At 38.0% G+C, this 22,430-nt stretch overlaps 1 pseudogene; it reads right to left on the reverse strand.

Moving 5' to 3' along the window:
• Positions 1 to 12,708: 12,708 nt before the first annotated feature.
• On the reverse strand, positions 12,709 to 14,222 carry LOC104861006 (annotated as a pseudogene).
• Between the last annotated feature and the right edge of the window lie 8,208 nt (positions 14,223 to 22,430).

Here is a 22,430-nt window from a genome sequence, read left to right on the forward strand (position 1 = left end):
TACGAATACCCTATAACAAAAGCCTTCCAGGAAACAAGCTCACTCACATCTTCCATAGAACTTTTGTCAAAAGGTAGAGAGAAATGCAAAACAAGGTGAGGGGGTGAGAGATGAAAATAAAGGAATACGGAGACCTTCAAGTTTTTCTCTAAAGCTCAAGCGTTTGGAAATCACCATTCCCACCCTTATAAGGAAAAGCTACACATATGGACAAACTGAAAATCAATGCATATTCTTACACTCACAACTTTTCTTAGACTCAGAGAACTGAAATCTGAAGAGACAGGTTCACCCAGAGAAATCTGCTTGCCTGCATGGAAGCAGCTGAAATCCTAAGTTTAAGTGGTGCATTAATTTTAAACTAATGTAATAAGTGACCATAGACGGGGTTGCTTGTACAACAGAAATTTCTCCTCTACAAGTTCTGGAAGCTAAAGTCCAAAGCCAAGGTGTGGGTTCGCCATTTCTCTTTGAAGTTTCTGGAGAAGAATCACTTCTTGCCTCTTCTTACCTTCTACTTATTACCCTTGGTATTTTCCGCTTGTGGCTGAACTGCTCCAGTTTCTTCCTTTGTCTCCATGTGTTTCTGTGTCTTCCCTCTACCTGTCACCTTTCTGTGCAATGCTAATAGGCTAAGATTTTTCAAAATCAAATTCTGGTTTATTTTTGCTTACTAACGACTTCATCAATTTATCTTTTTTGTACAACATTTTGCTATTTTCAGAAATTTTCCTCTCCTTTTGCCTATAAAGACTTTAGTCGTTGGCTTTTCGAGCTATGGTAATTCATTGTATCCTTATCTTAATGAACTATATCATCAAATACCGTATTTCCAAAGAAGATCACTTTTGTAAGTTAGAGGGGTTCAGACTTGAACACATCTCTTTTGAGGGGGTGATGCAATTCGATCCACTACAGAGTGTCCTCAGGCCCCTAAAATCCGTGTCCTTCACATATCCAAAATATATTTACAAGCTTCCAATATCTTGCTTACTTCTGAATGAAATCTAAGTCCTAGATCCCATCATTTACATCAGATATGAATAGGGCTCTGTGTATGATCCTTTCTGGAACAAATTCCTCTTCATCTATGGATCTAACAAACTAGAAAACACGTTATCAGATTCCAAAAGCAGTTTTAGGACAGACATATCCACTGTCAAAGGAAGAAACTGGAGAAATAAAGGGATCGTGAGTCTCAAGCACATCTGAAACCTAGCAGGGAAAATTCTACTGCGTTCTGAGACCTGAGAACAATCATCCATAGGCCCATACACTGTCTTCTGTGGCTGAGGCAGCAGCTCCACCACTGCCTGTGATGCTCTTCTCTCTTAGTTATGATTGCCTACCGAAAACTGACCTGTGTTACTCAATATCCAGTGGCATTTCCACACATAAAAATCTCATTTCACAGGAAGATGGCCCTTTTCTAGTTCATTAACCCTTAACTCTCTACAACAATAACAAACTCTCACTGCCCATCAGATTCATTTCAGGAACTTAAAAGCACTTCCGTATCTCAGGCTATCCTTCAGACTAACTAAAATCATTCTGTGTGTGTGTGTGTGTGTGTGTCTGTGTGTGTGTGTGTAAATATGAATCCTGATATATTAACTTCACTGAATTCAGAAATGCCTATCAGATTAGTAAAGCACACTCTTGGGTGTGTCTGGATACATCCCAGAAGGGTGACCTTAGATACCATACATGGTACCTTGCCCACTCCTTTATGATGCTCTTCCCCGGCCCAGCTTCCTGGACACCATTAAGAGAGCAGCTTTGCTTCATCATATGTTTCTACCATGATGTTTCTATCTTGGAGCCAAATGGCTATATGCTGAATCCCCTGAACATCAAGCCAAATGAAAACTCTGCTCCTTTAAGTTGTGGGTGCTGGGTATTATGTCCCAGGAACTAGAAAACTGGTTAATACACTTTGTAAGAAACAAGTAAGAAAGTTTACATTTTTAGTAGGCTACTTAGGTGTCTGTAGTGACCCTCTAGACATAGGAAGCAGTGATCTATACTGCATTCAGACCACGTATATATTCATCCAACCCATGAGCAGATTTGAATCTTCTAAAAGGAAGAATCTAATCCTAAAGTGATATGTTTCCTTGGGGTGGACATATTTTCTGAATCCCTTTAAGGAGGGCTACTACATCCTTGAATGCAGGTCAGCTCTAGAAATTATTTTATTGTATTTTTTTTATTGAGTTTATTGGTACATTTAGGGATACAGTACAGTTACATTCATTGTTGGGATCATGTACCTTTACATGGCAAGTCTTGATTCTCATTTTTTCCCCTTACCTCTGCCCTCCCTTCACCCTAGAAATTATTTTAGAAAGATAAATGATGTGAAATGGATGAATGATGTATGATAAATTAAAAATGTAGCCTGACATCTAACTTCAAACCAGGTTATATGAAGTAGTGAAGCTAAAACCACCAGAAAACTGTCAACAAATGATAAATACTATGAGAAATAACTTTAAGTATTAAACAAAAAATGTAGAACAGGCAGGTGACATTATGTGACATCCTGCAATGAGAAAAGGTCCCACTAATGAAGTAGACTTTAGGCAAGCTCTGAGGAAAGGAAAGTGTGAACCATGGTATTTGGGGCAAGTGTTCTAGGAAGGAAGTCCAGGAAAGGACCTAGAGTAGGTGCTTACCCAGGATGTTTAAAGAACAGCAAAAGGTTAGTATGATTCAGAAACCACATGAGATGTTGATAGTATAAGAGATAGTTAAATAAATAATAGAGGGACTGATCCCTGTTAGCCATTTACATATCTTTACTATTTATTCTGAATGAAATATGAGGCCAAGTGAGGATTGTGAGAAGAATGTCATGATCTTGTATTTTGTTTTTAAAAAATCAACACATACACAAAAATATTCTTCTGCCTACTACATTGTGTGTGAACCACAGGAGAAGTAAGAAAAGAAGAGGGAAAACCAGGTAGACATAGCAAGATAAAATAAAATTGACTGTTGGTGATGACAAAAGTACTACTAGATCAAATGCATATGTATTATGATAGAAAATCCAGAATAATTTCCTGAAGACCAAGAAATAATGTTTCAGACAAATAAAAGAATGGAAAAAAAACTACAGTTTTGTTTGTTTTTTGGTTTTTGGTTTTTGTTTTTTTTGTTTGTTTGTTTTTTTGTTTTTTGGCTTACTTTTGTGTGCTATCCTCCTCCCACAAGATTTTCTTCAATTTTATTTTAGCTGATTAACTGAAAGGCAGGTGTTTCTATTTATGAAAATAGGAAACAGACTCCCAGAAGAGTTGGGTGGACTGTGCAGAGAGTGGAGTTCAGTTTAGGACACATGGTATTGAGTTTTATATGTCCACAAAAGATCAGATGGACATAACAAGTAGGAAGGGGCTGAAGCACAAGACAAATTTTTAATTTAATATTTAGATTGTTATTTGATGGATTCATGAAATGGAAGTGTATGGATAAGGAAAGGACACAATATCAGGATGTGGCCCTGAAGCAACCCGAAGAAGTTGGGGACATAAGGAGGAACTAATGAAGACTAACCAAAAGCCATTAGTGAGTTAGAAGAAGCAAGAGCAAGTGGCATCTCCAAAGCTAAGGTGAAATTTAGAGCATGAGCAAAAATGTAAAAAATACAGAAAGATCAAGTAAGAGCAGAGATTTCATTACCCTAAACAAAAGTAAAGTCAGAGATGGTCTTAAGAAGCATAATTTCCATACAGTGTGGAGGGGGAAAGCGCCAAGAAAAAATGGACCCAAGGGCAGATAATATCAACAGTCACTTGCAAGAGTTTATTTCAGATGAGCTAAATAATTGGGATGGGAGTTAGAGGAGGGGGTACAACCAAAAGACTTTTCTTCATGGATAACATTATCTGGTGCGATTATGCTGACCACAAAATACAGCAAACAAGTATTTACAAGAGAGAGGAGAATCACTGCAAGGATATCTTGGTACAATTACAGAAAACTGGGAGATACTGGTCTGGGGCAGTGTAGGTCTTAGTAGGAGAGCAGATAGTTTTTCCACTGCGAAGGAAGGGAAGTCAAAATAAGTAGAGATGGATGCAAGTTTCCAGTACATGCAGCTGCATCAGATGGCATCCATATCACACTTAACAAAGTCTTAAAATTTGTATTTCATTTGATAGGAGGGCAACTGAGTGATTCCATTTTTACTCCAGTAAGATTTATTATATTATTCTGACTGGACGTAACTTCTGATTGAATGTGTTTTATAGAGGTATTCTAACTCAATTAGCTGCAAAGGAAATGTACCCCAAAAATCAATATTCAGATAAGTAATCACTCAAAATGATTTTGCCTTCAAATGCTTCCTAACAATGAATGAAGGAATTTGAAATCTTTCTTCCACTTGATCATGCTAAGCTTGCTGTTTTGAATGTTTTCCATCTGATTAATAACAAACCTCAGTAATATATAATTTCTTGTGGCTATAGTTGGTTTGTTATAAAATGAGGCAATAAATTATGTCCTGGTTTAGTCAGTGATGCCAGATTTCTATCAACATTCCCATACAATGTGACAAATACCTGGATCATGGTAAATTTGATACTGAAATAATATTCTAAAAGCCTAGCAAAACTGATAATGCTGCTAAATGGTGTGCTTCTGGGTGGGATGCAAAAGGTGATTAACTTTGCCTACTCTCCATTCCAGGCCAAAGTCCCTGGAATGCTGAAGCATCTATTCTGGGAGAAGGATCAGACTCGATCAACATCCAAAATAAATCAAAGATATAGAAAAAGTTTAACAAGATTAGCCATTAAGCCCTTGAGAATAATTGAGGCTTGCATTTCTCATTATGGTGAGATCACAAAAAAATAAACAAAAAAAAATGGAATGATGAAGGTGCACAAGCATTCTAAACTTTAATCTGATTTTTCCACAGGATAGGAGTATGAGTAGCATATTCTCAATATTCAGTAGCTTAAGAATGGCACCTCCAAATGCAAAAGTGTCTTTGCCTATTTGAAAATTTTCAAATCTGGTCCCCAAATCATTGCTGAGCCAAAGCCTATAATTATTTTATTGACATTAGTCATTTTGTTTCTGGTGTATTATGTCACCTCTCTCTCTCTCTCTCTCTCTCTCTCTCGCTCTCTCTCTCTCATTAGCAGAAACAGACTTGCCCTAACAACAGGACAATTTTTTTGGCAGTAGAAAACCAAGATGTTTACTTTAATTTCCAAATATTGAAAGCTTTTAGAAATTGAACTTAGACTTTACCCATTCCATATTAGCCTAATCTTCACCATGGCTAAATGAAAATATAAAATATGTAGCTCTAAACAGAAAAAAAAACTCATTCTGGCAATATAGCCATCTTTGGGGCATTATTTACTGAGTCCTCAATAGACATAGCTTTATGAGGCACATTTCTTTGCAAAATCAAGCACAAGAAATATTTGGAAGAAAGGCAGATACCTGACAAATAGGAAAGAAGACATCCTGGAGGACAAGTTGAGCTTTCCAAGTGTCCTCACCTGCATGAATCATTAATATTTCTTCAATTATTTCAGAACATTTTTTTTAATTTTCACTGAAGGCATCGTGAGAAGATTCATAATAGCTGCTTTTAGGGATTACAAAACGGCTTCCATTTTATCTAAATCATACCTTATTTTATACTTGCACCCACATGTACATCCCAATGTTAGTGACCAAATGCAAGGCGCACTATATTTGTAAACCTTAACCAGTTTCTTTGTATTCATCATCACAGTTACCAAAATGGAATATTTTAACATTTTAAAATGTATGTCTCGAGGAACAGCAGCAAAAATAGCCGGAGAAATGATTATACCCACTATCATTAGCTGATATATAACTGTGCACATAACATAATAATGCAAATGCATTAATGCTTCTACTCATAGTTTTCTACCTATACGCTAGCTTTTCTCCCTTTTTTGATTAACTAGAAATTTCATGGCTAAATCAGATCTAGCACTCAAAATAAGGAGGGAAATGAGTCAGAAAGTCTTTGAAACAACTTAAATACATGAAACCTAATATTCTAGCCTATATTGATGCAAATAGTTCTGCCTCCACACTGCCATCTAGAACTGTAAACGTGAAGCTAAGGGCATGAGTGAAAAGCTTTTCCCTCAGGAAGCACGGTAGCACACCACTGTAGTCCCAGCTACTTGAGGCTGAAGCATGAACGTCACTTCAACTGAGTTCAGGGCCAGCCTGAGCAACACAGCAAAACCCCATCTCAGAATGTAATGGAACATCATGGACTGGAAACAGTCTCTGAGAAGTTCTAAAAGCTTTTTTTTTTTTTTTTTCTGGGTTCATACACCCTTTCTTTACTTCTCGTGCCACATTCACAGCTGTGATGATGCAGAATTCTCAGCTCAGAGCACACTCAAGAACAGGGTCTCTATCCGGATTTTGCCTTGTTTTCATCAGGAAGAACTTGATCTCACTGCTCTTAAAAAAAAAAAAAAAAAAATCCAAGACTCAGACTGCATTATTTATATATTGTAAGACAACATTCAGTAAACATGATAAATGGGAATGCATTCGAATTTCACTTGTTATATGAGTACTGACAGAAGCCTGTCATGTTTCTTATTTATTGTTTTATTTTTATTTTTTGGTACCAGGGATCAAACTCCGGACCTTGTGCTTTGCGAGGTAGGTGGCAGGACCACTGAGCTAAATCCCCGGACCGTCGTGTGTCTTGTAGTAAACTCTGGCACTTACTCACACATGGAATAAAAGGTAAAAACAAAAGTAAACTGTTCAGTATCTATCGAAATATGAATGTAATTTCTGCTCCTCTTGCTTTCTGATGCACCTCCCAATAAAGTAACAGACTTGTTTGACACATTGGCCAGAACAATGAGGCAAGGGCATCTGAAGTAAGGGCTAGTATTTTGGGGGGATTCATGGCAATGTGCCTTTTTCTACAGTTATTTTTTAACTAAAACACATATTATTATTTTATCTGCCTTTATATTTTTCATGAAAAAGTATGATTGTTTTGGACGTTTAATAACCAATAATATATTAAAAATTGATTTTCTATATATTCTAATGACAGCATAGTTCAGTAGGGGAAAAGGTCCTAATAATTAAAGATCTATGGGTGCTCCAAGCCACTAAAAATTAATTAATGCAGCCTTGCAGTTTTCAGGCTTGCTTGCTGGGACATGGGAGTGGAATTTTATTATCAACAAGGGCTATGAAATGCTGATCAAAAATGCTGAATATGTTTTCAGCAGAAGGATACTGGTCAAGGACAGCAGCACTTTCCAATTCCATCAACACGACACTTGTCCCCTTCAGGGAAAAATCTAATGACATCTGTGAGATAATAACTTCAATGGAGAATATCCTGGGGATTGAGTCAGTTCTCAAGTGCCGTTACCAGAAATTCTGAGGCTTTTTAATACTCTTTCCTTTGTGCTTTTTTCCACAGAAGCAAGAATCCACCTATAACTTTCCATCCTGCTCATGGTGCCCACAGTGGACACCAGAATTCACATCTAATTGGTTAAACATTCTGAAAGCAAACACACAGAAAGAAAGCTTACTTTCTTTATGCTTTTTAACTTCCCAATTGAAACAAAATCCAATGATCCTAAGAAAAAAAACACACAAAAACTATCAAGGAGTATAATGTGTAACCTAGGAATCTAGGTACTTACCTATGAACACTTCCCTTTGAAAGTCTCTTAACCTCCACTTAAACTACTCATTAGATTAACAAATCCATTCTGTTTCTTCTGATAAACTCATCAAACTGAATGATACTTACATTGTGATAAAATTCTAGGCATTTGTAAGAAATAAAGAATACTAAGGTGTTTTCCTTTTCTCACATACTCAACACTCTTCATTTCTGGTTACAAAACGTATGTCTGGGTCTCTGCCCAGCACAGCCAATTTTCCAGGGGACACCAATGTAATTCACATCAGATATGACATAGCCTACATAGAGATAGCATCAGATCCCACAAGTTAAAGGCTCAGTCCAGAAAAGGGCTCAGGGCCCCTACTTCAGATGCCAACCACATGCCCCAAGTTGTGACCTGTACTTCTTCAACAGGACATCAGCTGTATTTCCATGGCGCCCTCCTTGGGTTCAACTAATGTACTGTAATAGTGCATATAATTCTGGGAAACACTTATGTTCTGTGGTAATTATCAATAATATGAAAAACACAGATAAATAGGCAGCTGGAAGAGACATATAGGGCAAGCTATATGGGAAGGGTCATACAGCTTACACAACCTCCAGTAACATCCATATGTTGAGCAAATTATACTCATATTTGGGGTTGGTTGGTTCTGTTGTTTTTATGGAAGCTTTATTATATAAGCATAAGCCATTGGTGCCTGAGCCTATCTTCACATCCTCTGCCCTCTTAAAAGTTGGGGGGCTTTGACAAAAATTCCTAACCCTCTACTCACACCTTCATCTTTCTGATGACCAGTTTCCATCTTGAAGCTACCTCGGTATGGTGCTTCTTTGTTCCTACTCTGTGTCCACCAGTTGAACTTGTTAAGGCAAGCAAACTATTCAGTTTATTTTGTAAACTATGAAATGCAAGTTCAAAAAAGGTATTTTCCAATGAAAACCTAGATGTATATTTTGAAAAGATCTTTTAAACATGAACAGTATCAAAAATTGATTTGTATTATTAGGTTATGAATGAGATATGGGTACCACAAAAATCATCATGGAGGGTAGAAGCAGGCCGTTTCAGAATTTTTTTTTTATTCTTACTTTTTTAAAAGAAACAGAATGTGGAAGCAGAATGTTCAGGACAAAAAATAGCGGGTACAGTTTAGTGACAAAAAAGATAACAGAGTTCCAGCCAAAGCAAGGCCTCACATTATGTTAACAAAATTGGCAAAAAGAATAAACATTTAAATGTTTTACAGTAAAATAAAATATTAAAGTTAGGTTTATATATTTTATTTTCTATGATATCCTCTCTAAATATTTTTTCAATTAATCCACCACCCACTGTTCCATGATCACCTGTTTTCCACCATTTTCCTCATCTTTTCAAATTTTATTTTTTTCTTTCATTCTAGCTCTCCCAAGGTAAACCCCTAGAATACTACTCATTAGGAAATATTCATAGATCATGACTGAAACAGAGAGCAAGGCTTTGCATTCTAACAGTGAGCGAGGATAAGGGAGCCTACCAACCTGCATGAATTAAGATTTCTTTCTGGTTTCGATTTACTTTTAACCCTGTTATTATTCCACATTTTGTACTACCGGAGGAAGGGACTGGCTAACTAGGCCATACAGATGTAACTGATGGCCACTTAAACTGAGGAAAGAAATTAATAACTTTGAAATAATGCGTGTACCTCATACTGAGTTTAATCAGAGTTTATGAAAAGATGGGTTCCTTTTCTGGTGTGAATAATCTGCAATAATACAGACAATCCTAATAAGATTACTGACATTGAGAAATGGGAAGAAAGGAGCTAAAGGTGTAGGGAAGGCAGGATGGGTAGCGGAAGGGTAATAAGGGAAAAGAAAAAAATGTGAGATAAAGAAAAGATGGAAATAAAGTGTTTGTAGATGGGGAGGGGAGGAGGATGAAGGGAGGGCAGGGGTAAGGGCAAAAAATGAGAACCAAGACTTGTCATGTAGAGGTACAAGATCCCAACAATGAATGTAACTGTACTGTATCCCTAAAATGTACCAATAAACTCAATTAAAGCTGAAAAAGAAAAGATGGGTTCCTTATAACTTTCTGCCCTTCATCTATCCTCATTTAAAAACAAGATTAGCAGGAATTAAGTAACAGCCCTTATGGTGCCCTTCGTACTTTCTGAACAGTGAGCTTTTTCTTAATAAAAAATAGCTGGAGTTAGAATTTCAATGGTTAAAAAGGATTCACCAGCTTACCTACATCATTCTTCAGGTGCATTATCAGCAGAAAGCACATTTCCCTTCACTCTGAAATTGTAGAAAATGACACTGTTGTGAAGCCTCTGGGATTCCTCGCAAAACATGAATATTCAGCACCATAATCAGAACCTTCAGTGCAGCAAATTAAATGTAACCTTAGAAAGAGCTTATCATTCTTAACTCATCTGCATCTCCCCCTCTCCGGACTTCTCTTCCTCACTGTGTAAGATAACTTGGCATCTAGAGTCAGTGTGAATTTTATTTACTGGAGTGAAGAGGCAAATGTTCCCTTCTCCAAGCTCATAGGGTGCGGAGGGAGTGTGGGAGTGTCATTTGATCAGCCATTAAATACCAGTCAGTATTAAATGCAGCAAAGGTATCAGGTCCTCATGTACTATTCAAGTAAGTATGTATTGGGAGTTTTCAACTAGAATTGTTTGCTTACAGATTTCGGAAACCTAACTGAAGCTAGTTTTAAGTTTTCCTTCTCCTGGATGCACAGTAGGGTGAAACAGAGTCGGGCACAGCTGCTTAAAGGATTCAAATAATGGCGCCTTCTTTTACTTCTTCTTTAGTTGATCCTCACTATATAAGACTGGAATATTGTTTCTGTGTCCTCAAGGCCTGAAAATTTACTGGAAAGAGCATACCTGGGATGCTTCAATCAGTTGCTTGACTGTACCATCTTTATATGGGTTACATGGCTATGTTTTCATTGATAACTAGGAGACCCATTTGAGAATTTCAGGATATGAAGGGGGAAAATAATCTAAATGAACAGATGCAGAACACATTACAAATGAATAAGATAGCCGCCATGTACTAATTAATGTTCCTTAAGAAAGCCAATAGGGGGTGGTAAGCAGGGAGAACAGACGCTGGCAATGAAGAACGGAGCACACATGGGCTGAGTTCTACATTTGAAAACTCTTCTGACCTGCAAACCACCTGTAAGGGTTTGAGTCACACGTTTCAGCTTCTTTTGTCACTTGTTAACCAAGGCAGAGTTTCTAGAAATATTTCAAGAATGAGATACCTCTTTGTAAAGCACTTCATACAATCCTTCCACACATTAGAAGTTCAGTAAATGATACCAATTTGGAGGAAATAAGGGAGCCAAAATTACTTCTAAATCTCAACCAGAAAGAAACAGAGATTTGAAAAGACAAAAAAACTATAAAGTTTACCCTATCAGCAAGTAAATAAACAGCCATATTTGCTTCAAAATGCTTCAAATAAGAATTAGCATTAACATAAAATATCCATTATATTTAACATAACTATCAAAGTATTTGTACACGATGTTTGTTGAGGTATTATGTTTACTCACTGACAAACGAAGCCTGAGCTCAGGGTTAGTTGCCAGTTTTGTCCAGTTTCAATATTCACACTAACGCAGGTGTGGTGGTGCACACCTGTAATCCCAGCACTCGGGAAGCTGAGGCAGGAGGATCATTGTGAACTTGAGACCAGCCTGGGCTGCATAGTGAGTTCCAGGTCAGTCTCAGCTACATAGTGGGACTCTGTCTCAAAAGCAAAAACAAACACACACACACACACACACACACACACACAAACATTCACATGGATACTTAAGATACAGTGAATACACAATTATCACTAAAATTATTTTGAAGCTCTTCTGATTCTTTGCATTTCTATAAATATTCTTGGATAAACTAAAAAACAGACTTGTGAATATCTCATTCACCTGATAAGATGAATAAAGGATCCCGTGCCCATTCCAGACAGAATGTTTAAGGAAGTTTCACTGTTTTGTTTTTGCTTTAATAAGTTGTCAAAGTAATTCAGTTTAACGTGGCAAATTCAAAGCTGCATAATAGAAGAGGAAATTTTGTCAAGTCACAAAATTGTAAGTTGAATGACTCAACTCTTTAATGAAAATAAAGTATATAATTTTACTTGGTAGACTTGTTGGCTTGGAAAAATAATCACTAACCACCAAAAACCAAGGATTTCACTAAGAAAGAACAAGTTTCAAGGCAACAAAATGGCACTTTCCCCACTTTTTACTATGCTACCTACACAGACTGATCATGCAGAAAACCCCAAATCCAAACTCCAAAGTTGATAAATAGCAGTTTCAATGAACCATACATAGAGAAAGACTTCAAGGGTATTCTTTGTGAGATCATGTCCCCAGTGAATTAAATTCAACTTAGAAATTTCAATGAAATAGATTGGGACTGAAATGGTTGCCAGTCTAGTCATCCAATGGGAACATGGAAAATTACACACGGTGGGTACTTCTGTTCCTTTTTTGAGTCCTCTTGTTACTGATATAGATACACTCTTCTTTTGTTCTTATTTATTTTAGTTTATTCCATGATTAAAATGGAGAAAAAAGGGGTAAGCAATGTGTAAATATTTGATTTGAAAGCTGTTCCACTGTGGGAGGAAACAAATATATAGTTGTTTCCAAAGGCCATCTCTAACTCCTGCAAGGCACTCTATGTTCTTGGCTTGCTCTAAAAATACAAAAGTGATGGGCATTCTTTCCCAAATAACCACCTCATTATGAATCAAAGTACATCAGGGCTCTGTCCTATATGTACCAGAACACATTTTCATCAAGTAGAAAATGGAGTAACTTTAAAGTTGGTGTATTTACATGTTGAAAAGTCTTGCAGGGAAGAGTTTCACCCTGTCGTACTGGCTTAGAGGTCTAAGCTTTCAAAAGATGCCTCTTCATATTTGTTATTGTAGTAGTCCATGTAAACAAAACACAGGTAGGAATGGTCCTTCTGGAGCTGCTTTCATTGAATAGCAGTACCTGAAAGTGTGGTGCTGGCTAAATGAAACACAGGCAGAGGGTGAGCCTCTGTATTGAATACTCAGTGGTCTAACTGTTAAAGGTCACCACCTGAGAGCAGCAGATACAAGTATTTTAATGTTTCAGCAAGAAAGAAGCTTTGCTGCACATCAACATGTGTAGGAGTAGAGGAATATCCATCTCCGGCCCCAGAAAACCCACTGCTGACGTGGCAATGCTTTTCAATGGCCAGTGCTGCTCCCCAACCCCACTGACTGCATCTTGGATCATGAGGGAATCGCCACAGGTACCAACAGATTTCAGTTACCTCTGGATGGAGGATGAAATACTTTTCACCCTGATGAACAGCCATAGCTTCCACTGAACCAACAAACTTGAATGACTCAGAACCTAGTTTTAATGCAGTCCTGTCATATGACTCATGACATGTGTGCAGTCTCTGCCCCTAGCTCTAAATAATGACCAGCTTCATCCTTTCTGGAATCATCTGCTCCTAGTGCAAACAGTCAACTAGCAAAACAGGCCAACTGCCCCCGTTTCTTTTCCAGGTGCGTGTTCTTCCTTTCTCCGAGACAAGACCACCTTGGGACTTCTTAACAAGATGTTTTCCTATCACCTCTATAGCATCATCATACATCCTTCTGGCCTCATGGTCTGTTTTATCTGACATACACCACTCTTTCAGTAAGTATTCATAAAAACTGTCTCCCAGACCACCAACTGATGTGTGATATTGACCCCAGCGCCCAGTTCTTGGGTTCAAATAATTTGGATAAAGACCGTTTGGACGACCCATTTTCTGAAGTAGTTTCTGAATATGTACGACCTTTTCGTAGCAAACCAGTCCCGTGTCAAGTAGCTAAGCTGAACAAACTCCATATGTACCAAATTCAGCCAGAACGCTGCTACCTGCAGATGCCCAGCCCCAGTTTCGCACTACTCCATTTTTTAGATTCACCATTGCCCAGGGAATCCCTGTAGGTGTATTAAAGGCAGGAAGGAGTTTCTCAGCCAGTTGAACTGCTTTAATCTTGAATATCTCTTCTCCTGAAAGGTAATATTCTGCAGGCAGGCCTCCAACAAATCGAATGTTAACTTCAAACACAGACGCCTCTGAATTCACACTGAAATCAAGGTTGTCTTCAATGCACCTTTGCCCACCCAGGAATTCATCATGAAGTCCCATGACCCAAAGCATTCTCCATGGTAGCACCGATCTGTGAACTCCCAAATATGTTAGTGGAATGACCTTTCCGTATAATAGGTTTGAGTTCACTCTGCCTCCAACCATATGTTCGAAAATGATCCTAGGCAAAAAGGGAAAGCATCTGATTCTGAAAAAAAATTTAGCCTCCCTTCTAAGAATAGCACGAATCCACTTATGCGTCACTGCAAAAAGGTAAGTGAAAAACTTGAATTGGCGGATAACCGAGAACAGCTGTGCAGATGACAAGAAATTCTCACCTTGTTCAGAAGGGTGCAGAGTCCAGGATCCATCTTGGTTCCTCGGGTTTTACTCAACAGAGACAGAAACTCCTACCGCAAAGTGCTGTGCACGACTGCATGACTGGACCTTACAAAAGGACGGGGAAGTGTAAAAGCAGGGCCAGTTCTGGTATAAAGAAGGATTTGAGAAGGACTATGGAAGGGTCTTCTTCCATCTTCTGTGTGACCGTAAGACTAGAACTTGTAACAATGCTTTTTCTTCTCGGAATACCAGAGGCAACAAAAGTCAGATACAAATATCTTGCCATTGTCGTTTCGTTTTTGTTATAGATTGTTAAAATAACCTCCTTCAAGATCATTCCTCACCCATATCTTGTGTAGTTTCAAAAGTATCTTTTTTTCTGTCCTTCACAGCCTTTTGCATTTTTAGACCTTATTGCTCAAGCTCAGTATTTTTTAAATTTATAAAACCCTCTGTGAAAAAGCCCAAAATACTCTTTTCTAGGTGCCTCCTCAAAGAGCTGATACCTCACCTATACGTGTGACACAGTTATGCAGAATAGTTTAATCACTTGATACATAAAAGAAAAAATAAGAATGTTGCACACCCCACTACCTTGGACCTTTATTTGACTTTATTTTAGAGTCACATTTTTGGGTTCAAACCACTTTTTCTTAATTCAGCCAGAATGAAATTCAACCAGTGTGAAATTGTTAAAACCAAGTGAACAGGCCTGTAAACAAAAAGAAGTTCCAGTCTACAGAAATAAGTTCCCAGTCAGAGGGTTCTTAATTTTTGGTAGCTTGTACATCTTAATGTCTCCCTAACACCAACCTATTCCTATCTGAGCAGTTCTTTATATGAAGAAGTAAAACCTGATACGGAAAGAATGCATTTTTATGGAATCTTAACCTTGCTTTTCTCTTATGTCCTCTAGGGCAACCCAGGGTTTTACTTGGTAGATGTTAACCAAGCAGTTTGAAATTTTGATCATCAACCTCTCACCACCTCCACTCTACCTTGCCAAAGTCTTTGTCACAACTCCAAATTTGTTGATACCAGATTGTGTTTGCCATTCTTTAAATATCATGTAGTTTCTCCTTAACCTTGAATTTCTTTAAATGAATGCATGAGTAAACGAGAGGAGAGGTGAACACACATTTATGGAGTACCCAGTAAGTACCAAGTACTGTGCTTACTGGTACTAAAAAAAAAAAATACAGATTTACAGTACTGTCAGTTCACAAACACAGTAACTGTTTTTTAACCGCACAGATTATATGCAGAATATTTAAGTAACTACATATGATAAGGAAATATTAATCCTCCTATTTTGGTTCAAGAACACTGATGATTTTCTGTTACTTTAGTGCATCTATATTATGATGGAGATGTTATTGTTTTTTTTTTTTTTGGTACCGGGGATCGAACTCGGGCCCTTGTGTTTTTGAGGCAGGGGCCGGAACCACTGAGCTAAATCCCCGGCCCAAGATGTTCATCAAGCGTTTTCTGTAAAGGACCAGATAATAAATATTTTAGACTGTGTGAGCTACACAGTTTCTCTTCTTACTCGTTTCTGCTGTTGAAGTATGAAAGCAGCTGTAGGTAACATGTCAATGAATGTATATAGCTGTGTTCCAATAAAACTCCATTTGCAAAAGCAGGTGGAGGGCTGAAGATGGCCCACAGGTCATAGATGCTGACATGATTCCACATTTAATTTGTATAAGACCCTATAACCTTTGGTCTGCATCATTTTTATGTGCCTTAATGTACATGATTTATTGTGAAAGCAAAAAAATGTATATGTTAAATTGTGCATATTTGTGTTACCGAAGCTATGTGTTTTGTTACCTAGAAAATACATGTATTTCTGTGGACTCTTCAGATTTCAGAATAATATGACTTATTATGAGAGGGGCAGAACTGAATGCACACTCTATCAGACATTTTCTTCACCTTGTTATTTACTGCTATAATTCCACATTTTCTGTGTAAAAAAAGTCTTGCAGCAACATATTATTTTGTCTCCCCACCAAAAAAAATACAGCGAATAATGAACACAAGGCTAACTGTGTTTCTAAAATCAGAACCAAGCTCAGGCAGGAGCAAAGACCCACAGGTGGACAGGGAGTGGAAGGTTATTGAGAGTCTGAAGTCCCATTTCTGGCTTTCACACGAACCTCCTCGGCAACCTTGCTTGATAGCCCATGAACATCTCAGCGCTACCTTATCTGCAAAAGAGGAAGCTTTGGAACCCTAACCACCTCTGAAAGATACTCTGCATTTTATTTTAATTAATTAATTTTATTGGTACATTTAAGGTTTACAGTGTAATGACATTCATCATTGAAAATTTGCACCTTTACACAATTCATCTTGGTTATTTTTCCCCATCTCCTGCCCTCCCTTCAACCCCTCCACCCCTCCCTATCTACAAAAACTTTGTTTCAATTTTTTCTTTTTCACTTGTTAATTGCATTACCATCTTTCTTTTCACTCCCATTTTCCCTTCCACTTTGCACCTTTTCTTCCTATTTTAAATTACCTATTATACCTTTTAGTTCTTACTTACACTTTGCTTCTCACATGAGAGAAACTATTTGGATCTTTACACATGTGTGTCCTATTAATTTCACTTGTGTTTCACCTCAATGTGCATACATTTAGCTATAAATGTCTCCAGTTTCTCATTCTTTATGGCTAAATAGTACTCCATTTTATTAAAAAACACACACATTTTCTTGATCCATTGTACCGTCCTACCTGTGGCGGTTAATCCTTGTAATGGCTTCTGCTTAGATGCCCCTGCCCAAAGCCTCCAGCAGTCATGGTGGGGGGCTTTTTCAGAGGTGGCTGGATCTAGAGTGAGTGACCCTGGGATTGATTCATGGTTCAATGCTAGGCGCAAGGGCACTAGGATTAAGGGTGCGAGTACTACCTGGCCTAAGTAGTCAGGATAAGATAAAAGGGGCAGAAAAACTCTGTTAAGGTCCCTTGTTATTTTGCTACCCCTTGCTCACCATAAACTGTTCCCTTCTATGAAGCCGTCCTGCCTTGGAACCAGCTGATGATGGACTAAAACCTCTACACTGTGAGCTAAATAAAGCCTTCCCTCCTTTGTGGGTGTTGGGTATTTTGTCTTAGCAATGAGAAAAGTAACTAAGGTAATCCTGATGTGTAAAATTCACTGGATTAAGAAATCCATAACAGATTAATTACAGACACTCCTGGGTATGTCTGGGTGGGTCATAAGGCATGGCCCTGAGTAGTATCTATGGTCTACGACCCATTCCTGGCTGGTACTGCTCTCCTGCTCTGCTTCCTGACTGCCACCAACACCTTTGCTCCACCATACGCCTGCCTTGGTGCAGCTAACTATGGACTGAACCCTCCAAACCATCGATAAACTCAGCCTTTTCTCTGTGAAGTTGTGTTGGGTACAAAGTCCAATAACAGGAAAGGTGACTCATGCACCGCTTAACCAAGAGATTTTTAAAGATTTAAAAGTTCTTTTAAAAACAACATTAGCTCTTTCAACCTAAGGAAGAAGAATCTAATTTTTAACAAAGAGTATATAAGAAGGACTGAAGAAAGATTATACAGACTGAGGTCTAGAAACTTCAGGGACAGAGAAGCATCTGAGAATTTTCACTTCAGAACTTCCAGTCCCACAAAAACAGAACATGAGCATTACATAGTAGGTTCAGATAGATACAATTCTATCTAGGGAGATATACAGGGAGTTATCCCTCTTCTAGGGAGAAATAAGTACTGGAATTTTTGAAAAATTTCACTTTGCTAACCAACATAATTTTACTAAATCAGCACTCGATAAAATAATGCTAATGATAAAGTAATTCTAATATTAAAATAATGTATGAGTGCACTTATGTAATAAATGCTAACTTAGTGAATTTACATCGGTTATTAAATAAAATGTTATTACCCTATGTATATGTTCTGCATAAATATAAAGAAATTCCAAACAAGAGCAGGTGATTATCAATAGGTGATATGTGCCAAATAGAAAAATCAAAACACCAATTGTGCTATTGATAGAAATGTTCAAGAAAACTCACAGTGGTTTTATCTTGGTTGTTTTTCTGTCATTGCTGAGACCAAATACCCAACACCCAAAGTTACAAGGGAAAGGGTTCGTTTATCTCACCGTTTGTAGAGGTTTCAGTCCATAAGCAGCTGGCCCCAAGGCAGAGTGGTATGTGATAGGGAGCAACAGTTCACAGGAGACCAAAGGTAGCAAAACAACAAGGAAACCAAGGAGCCTCTTCCACCCCTTTTATCTTTACTTTGGGTGGGCAGCACTCACACCCTTAATCCTAGTGCCCTTAAGCCTAGCACTGCACCGTGAGTCAGTTTCAGCCTCACACACCCTGGATCCAGCCACCTCCAAAAAAGCCCCACCTCATTTGAATGAGGCTTTGGGGGGACATCTAGACACAAGACATAACAAGCTGTGACTTTATTTTTATGACTCTGATAGCAACTGCTAACAAATGAATGATTGAACAAGACTTCTGCAACAATGTAATAAGGAGGTTACCAAATTCTCTCCTGAGAAAGCAATGAGGAACCTGAACAAAGGTGTCAACAGCTAACATTTCAGGATTCTGGAATGGGCTACAGGTAATATTTCATTAGGAAGGTGCAAGGCATGCAACAAATAGTAAATGGTAAGGGGCAACCTTGCAAGTCTGTGGGGTTTTAGCGTGAGGCTGTTCCCAACCCTTACTAGCTCTCACGGGTATCTGTAACCTAGAACAATGATGGTGAGCCTTTTAGAGATTTCAGTGATGCAAACACCGGTTCAGCACACGTGCCTAAGCTCACCACCACCAGCCTAGAACCTCTACTAGGGAGGGACAAGGAGGGAAACCAGCAGTTTTCTTGCCCAAGAGAGGAAGTACTGATTTAGAGCAAAGGCCAGAAAAGGCTGTGCATCTGAGCACTGTCAGAAACCGTAACAATCTTGATGTTAAAAAGCACAGGGTAAAATGAATCATAGCTCCCCTGAGGTGGAGATCCCAGTTGGGTCTTGTAACAAGCTGGAAAATTAGCTAGAAGTATAGCAGAGAGATTCACGGGACTATGCTGGCCTTGATCAGCAATTTCATATGTACGCCTGGTAGTTTGGAAGGTTGTGATAAGTACAAGGAGAGACGAGAGAAGAAGTCACACCTCCCTAGCAGAACAGGAAGCCATTCATACACATGCAGAGGTGAAATGAGGACTGAGGGAAAAGGAAAAGCCAAGGAACACTTATGAAATAACTAATTATTAAATGTATTCTACAAATCACACATATACGTATTGAGAAAGGTGGAAAGATAACTGCCTTTCAGTGTTTGAATACAATCTTGGCCAAACACCAAGTTATGCTGACTCAAGAGTGGCCTCCAGGAAGCCAGATTTTAAAATTAAAAATGAAAAAGATAAACTAAAACACTAACCAAACACAGCAACAGCTACACACTGAAGGGGAAAATACATCCCACTCTCATGCAGATAACTTCACTATAGCAATAAACAACCCCTCCCCAAAAAGGAAAAAATCAATTACTACAGATTTCAAAAATTACTACATTTTAACTATTAAAAAATGAGATTAGAAAAGAAATATGTAAGCTTTAATTCTAGTGGGGGGGGTTCAACTGAAACTGTTTCTAAGGTTTCCTAGATGTTAAATTAATTGCATAATGACCACAAGACTATTGAGGCCAGGAGTTGGCAAATGCTAAGCTAGGATGGAGAACTGGGTAAACCAGGATAAGGCCTGGGGAAACTGGAACACCAGGAAAAGGGGCTCACTGAAGTACTCTTTAGGCAGTTTTTTGGAGGGTTAGGCTGCAGGCAACACCTGTTCTCCTTAAAGACTCCTAGGTAAAAAACGCAACCATGCTGTTTGAAAGGACATGGGCCTGGTAAACTGAAATAAGCTCTGAGAAGTTGGGGTGCAAGGGAAGTCTGCTTGTCCTGATGTCAGAAGCCTAGCTACACCCAGAAACCATACTGTTTCATTGTCTCATTTTCATGCACCACGACAGCCCAATAAAGTGAACTTAAACCCCCGAACTAAGGCACCTCCTCAGTGTCCTCTCTTGGAGCCCCTCTCAGCTAATGAGTGCTTCTCTTTCTCATAAACTGTACTCGGTTCATTTCCCACTACTCAGTCGCAGACTTTGTATTTCATTGTCTTCAGGACAAGAGCACAGAGAGAAGCCAGGCGTAGTGGTGCAAGCCTGTAATCTCAGCACTCGGGAAGTTGAGGCAGGAGGATCGCTGTGAGTTCGAGACCATACATAGTGAGTTCCAGGTCAGTCTCAACTACATAGTGAGACCCTGTCTCAAAAAACAACAACAAAAAAAAGCAAAACAAGCAAACAAGAGTGCAGAGAGAGGAGCAACTTGATCATCTCAAATATGTGAAACAATCATAAATATGTTCAAAATACTAAGATAACCATGTTCATATGAATTAAAGGAATTTAGAATAAGCATGGCATAATAAAGAATCTCAATAGAAACTTCTTTTAAAAATAGAAATTTTGCAGTTGAAAATCAGTGTTACTGTCCCCTTAGGTTTGTTTGCTTGCTGCTTAACAAATCAAAGGAGGTCATTTATTTTCATTAAAAGGAAAAAGGATTTATTTAGAGCTAGATCAAAGGAAATGGAGGGGTCCACTTGCGTCGAATTATCACCTCACCACATACAGCTGTGTTGGGGTCTTTCCTCGTGAGGAACAGTAGAGAAGGAAACACAATGAAACAATAGAGGTGTTCAGCATGTTCCATTCCTCCCTGGACCCAGACTTCCTCTCTCCTTTGCCTAAGGGAGTGAAATCAGGCTTGACCTCCTGGTACCAGGATCTGCATATTGTGTCCATCCATCTGGGCTGAAAAAAGGTGAGGGTAACTGTTTGTGCACTAAGCATAAAAAAGTTCAGAAAACCCACTTGTCTAAAGAGAAAAAAAAAATCTGACTTTCAAAGTTCCATTTTGCAGCACCAATTATAATAGTAACCAATTAAATTACCCAATTTCCTAAATCTCACTAAGGAAAGAAGACAAGTAATCTCCTCTCATTAATACTTCTACAACACTTATTCTACAAGGCCATTTTATCAAGGACAAAGAAACAAAAAATAAGTAAATAAATAAAAAGACAAATATCCTTCATGAAAATAGATTTTTTTAATTCCTCAACAAAATATTAACAAAACAAACCCAGTAATACATCATAAGAATTATATACTGTCACCAAGTAACATTTGCCCCAGAAATGATGTAAGGTTTATTTAACACGTAAGGATGTGTTAATGTAATATGCATATCAAAGTAAAGGATAAAAATCACATCATCCTCCCAATAAACACAGAAAAGGCATCTGACAAAAATCCAACAGTTATTCATGACTTAATTTCTTTTATTTTTTTTGGTACCGGGGATTGCAAGGCTTGCAGTTGCTTGCAAGGCAGGCCACTGAACTGCTGAGCTAAATCCCCAGCCTGACATGACCTAATTTCTACAAAATGGGAAAACAAAGGAACCACCTTCAAACTTAAAAATTTAAGAAAACTCTAATAAACAACAAACTAAGCTGTCCTCTCCCACTAAGTCTGAGAACTAGGCTGTCACGGTCTACTCTGCTCACACTACTTCTACTCAATGTTACACTGTTATGGCCAGCTCAATAAAGTAAAGTAAGAACAAAGTTTGGGGAAAAAAGGGAAAGAGGGTAAACGTAAAACTGTAAAACTTTATTCATCTACAGACAATAAAATATTGAAGAAAATACTAAAAAATCTCCAAAAAATACTCCCGAGAAAAATTAAGTAATAGGATTAAATACAGGATTCATCTTTTAAAATTATATTTTATTTTTCAATTTTTATTAAGTTATAACTGGTATACAAAAACTGTACATAATGAATAAATACAATTTGATGAATTTTTATGTATGTACACACTAATATTAATGAAACACATAACTGTATAAACTGCATAAACCCAAACATACTGTCTTACAAAGTCAAAAAATAAAATCATGGACAAAAGGAGAAAGTGAGAAGACTGTTTAATGAAAATAAGGAGAAAAATAGCTCCTGGTTTCTAGGCGGGAACTCTGAAAGCCAAATTCCAAGGTACTTTCTTTGTCTTGGTCTTATATACAAAAATAGAGCATGGGAACTTGTTTTAAACAGGTGGCTCTATAATCAACTTAGCATAATGCTTTCTAG

Source organism: Fukomys damarensis, unplaced genomic scaffold (assembly GCF_012274545.1).
Source record: "Fukomys damarensis isolate Sample0158 unplaced genomic scaffold, DMR_v1.0_HiC HiC_scaffold_9, whole genome shotgun sequence".
NCBI lineage: Eukaryota > Metazoa > Chordata > Mammalia > Rodentia > Bathyergidae > Fukomys > Fukomys damarensis.